Source organism: Oryctolagus cuniculus, chromosome 2 (assembly GCF_964237555.1).
Source record: "Oryctolagus cuniculus chromosome 2, mOryCun1.1, whole genome shotgun sequence".
NCBI lineage: Eukaryota > Metazoa > Chordata > Mammalia > Lagomorpha > Leporidae > Oryctolagus > Oryctolagus cuniculus.
In genome coordinates this window covers 90,523,573-90,527,324 of record NC_091433.1, presented here as the reverse complement: position 1 = coordinate 90,527,324, position 3,752 = coordinate 90,523,573, and the positions used below count along the sequence as shown (strand labels likewise).

Genomic DNA, 3,752 nt, shown 5'->3' with positions numbered 1-3,752 from the left:
AAAATGCTTACAATATAAAAATATTCATTGGATGTATAAAATCTATATATCAATATATAAAATCTAAAATCAATATATAAAAATCTATCCATTGGATTTTGGATTTTCTTTGAATAGTTCTTTTTTAAAAAAAGATTATTTATTTGAAAGTCAGAGTTACACAGAGAGAGGAGAGGCAGCGAGAGAGAGAGAGAAGTCTTTCATCTGCTGCTTCACTCCCCAATTGGCCGCAACAGCCAGAGCTGCACTGATCTGAAGCCAGGAGCCAGGAGCTTCTTCTGGGTCTTCCACGTGGGTGTAGGGGCCCAAGCACTTGGGCCATCTTCTACTGCTTTCCCACGGCCATAGCAGAGAGCTGGATCAGAAGTGGAGCAGCTGGGTCTCGAACTGGCACCCTTTTGGGATGCTGGCACTTCAGGCCAGGGCGTTAACCTGCTGCATCACAGCTCTGGCCCCTCTTTAAGTAGTTTTTTAGAGAAACTGAGTGAAGAAAATCATGACATGCTTCCATAGGAACACCTGTGGAAGGACCTAATTTGCTTTAAGTGCAAGTGTACCTGGCTGAAAAGGCATGTAGTGGGCTGGCGCTGTGGCTCACTTGGTTAATCCTCCGCCTGCGGCGCCGGGATCTCATGTGAGCACCGGGTTCTAGTCCTGGTTGCTCCTCTTCCAGTCCAGCTCTCTGCTTTGGTCCAGGAGGGCAGTGGAGGATGGCCTGGTTCCTTGGGCCCCTGCACCCGCATGGGAGACCGGTTCAGGGGCTCCTGGCTTTGGATCGGCACAGCTCCAGCCATGGCAGCCATTTGGGGAGTGAAGGAAGACCTTTCTCTCTGTCTCTCTTTCCTCACTATCTATAGCTCTACCTGTCAAAAAAAGTATTAAAAAAAAAGGTCATGTATTATATCTCTGATATTTTTATCTTGATTCCACCATAGAACATCTTCTATGCAGCATACAAATATCCATAGGAAACAAAGCCTTCCTTCCATTGCCTTGATAGGGGCTTGTTCTGCAGCAAATGGCAATACCTTGTGTTTTTCAAATGTGACTCATGGCATGATCTGTGCAAAGATCATTAACATCCAATATTTCCAGTGTAAAATAAAGAAGAGCACTCCGCAGGCTTTCCATGAGATTTTCCAGTTCCTGAGTAATATAATATGCTTTGTCATCCTAATTCTTTCCACTGTATCTCTGCAGTTAAGTTTCAAAATCAGGAAATGTGAGCCCTCCAACTTCACTCTTCTCCATCAAGATGGTTTTGGCTATTCTGCCTCCCTTGTATTTCCGTATGAATTTTAGTATCAGTTTGTCAAGTTTCTTCCTTCAGTGATTTTCATAAGTCATCTCTCAGTCAGCTCATGTCTTCTAACAGTCTTCTATATTAAGTGGCCAAAGGCTGATGTGGTGGAGCATCTTGGTATATCATGGTATATATATCTTCCACTGTAGTTTTTCCAAAACTGAGCCTCCCTGAGCCAGTTCCACATGAAAGCCCTCAGTGCAAAAGTGGAGTTCTAGGATTCTGTAGGGAGCAGCAGGAGTATAAATAGCCTTCATAATTTCATTTCTTTGGCAGCTTCAGCAGTAGAGCTCAGTGACAAGATGTCCAGTTCCCTGATATCTTCCATGTTCTACCCAAAGTCTCCAAGGGTTGTCTCATGCATGCATACAGGTCCAAGGGTAACCAGTGGTGGCACAAACCAAGGATGCTCACTTGATGATTTCTTTTATTAGTATTTTATAATTTTCATTGTAGGAATTTTTCACTTCATTGCTTAAATTGACTGCTAAATAATTAAGTTTTGATAGCTGTGGTGAATGAAATTACCATCTGTTTCAGGAAGATCATTATTGATGTATAAATGCTACTTTTATGGAATGTTGATTTTGTAATCTGCAACTTTACTGAATTGATTCATCAATTCTAAGAGCTTTTTGGCAGAGTTATTAGGTTTTTCCACTTTAAAAAATCATGTAATCTGCAAACATAAGTGTTTCGACTTCCTCCTTTCCAATTTTGATGTCCCTTATTTCTTTCTCTTCCCTAAATGCTCTTGCTAAGACTTTCAGTAATTTGCTGGCTAAGAGTAGTGAAAGTTAAGGTCCTTGTTTTGTTCCTAATTTGAGAGGAAACACTTTCAGTTTTCCCCCATTAGTATGATGTTGGCTATTTTTGGTCATTTACAGCCTTTATTATTTTGTTACATTTTCTTAAATACATAAGTTGTTGATTATTTTTATCATGAGGGGATGCTGAATTTTATCAAATGCTTTTTGTGTCTCTGTTGAGATGATCATATGGTTTTTGTTCTTCATCCTGTTAATGTGATTTACAAAATTTTGTGTATTTGCAAATATTGAACCATCCTTGCATTCCAGGGATAAACCCCACTTGATCCTGATGTATGAGCTCTTTGATGTGGTATTAGATTCAGATTGCTAGTACTTTTTTGATAATTTTTCATCTATGTTCATCAACAGTATTGGTCTGTGGTTTTCTGTTTTTGATTGCCTTTGGTACATCATTGTTATAATTTATAATTCCTTGATGACATACTATGTTGATCATTTTTCATGTTTATTTGTCATCTATATATATTTTTACATTTTTGTTTGAGAGTCAGACAGCTGGAGAGAGAAGAAGGGATAAGAAGGGGAAAGCAATGAAAGAGAGAAAATCCATTCATGGGTTCACTGCCCAAATGTCCTTAGTGATCAGGGATTAGCTGGACTGAAGCTTGGAAAGCAATTGGGTTTCTTATGTGTGTAGCAGAATTATTCAATCCATCATCACGACCTCTTAGGATTTGCATTAGCAAGAAGTTTGAGAAGAGTCTGTGTATCAAACCCAGGCACTCAGATTTGGGAAACTGACATCTCAACCATCTCAACCTGTGACTGGCTGGGATACTGCCCACCTAGCCCATGCAGGAGGTTAAGAGGGCATGGCACACCATGTCTCCCAGGAAAGACCCTGGTAGGGGGCTCAGGCACACTGAGAGCCTACACAGGACCTGGCTGCTCCAGGTGGCAGGAGCCCCAGGAACATTTCCCCCATCCTGCTTCCTGTTGAAGGGCTTTGTAATTGTCAACCAGGTAAATAGCTCCCAGGTGTGGCCCAGACCCATAATGACCACTTGGAAGGCTATATGTGCTATGAGACCTTCAAGCTGATTGGAAAAGCCTAGAGGCACCAGTATCCACTTTATCCTATAGAATTAGTGTTGCTACCCTGAACTAGCTACTCCTCTTTGCCTGCCCTTTAAAAGCTGTGCCTGATTGTTAATTAATGGATGTGTTCACCGAAACTTGTCTCCAGTGCTTCTTGTCAAAGAATGCCATCACCCCACCATTCTGACAGTATAGGCCTCACAGGACGAGCCCACATAAATGCATGATCCATAGTGCCTAATTTTTAACTGAGTCGTCCCATTTTCCTATGTTTTGAGTTGTATGAGTTCTTTCTATATTTTTATATTAGTTTTTTTATCAGATATGTGTTTATGAATATTTTCTCCCAGTCTACAGCTTATGCTTTCATTCCCTTGTCTTACAAAGTAGAAGTTTTTAATTTTATGGAATCAAGCTCACCAATCATGTATTTCATGGATTGTGCTTTGGTATTATATATTAAAAGTCATTGCCTTGGGGCTGGCACTGTGGTGTAGCAGGTAAAGCAGCCACATGCAGTGCCGGATCCTATATGGGCACAGGCCCCTCTTGTCAATTTCTGTTTCTAAGTGAGCCAA

General features: G+C 40.9%; 1 pseudogene; it reads right to left on the bottom strand.

The window, feature by feature from the left end:
* Positions 1-427: 427 nt before the first annotated feature.
* On the bottom strand, positions 428-3,406 carry LOC127487271 (NADH dehydrogenase (ubiquinone) complex I, assembly factor 6-like; annotated as a pseudogene).
* Between the last annotated feature and the right edge of the window lie 346 nt (positions 3,407-3,752).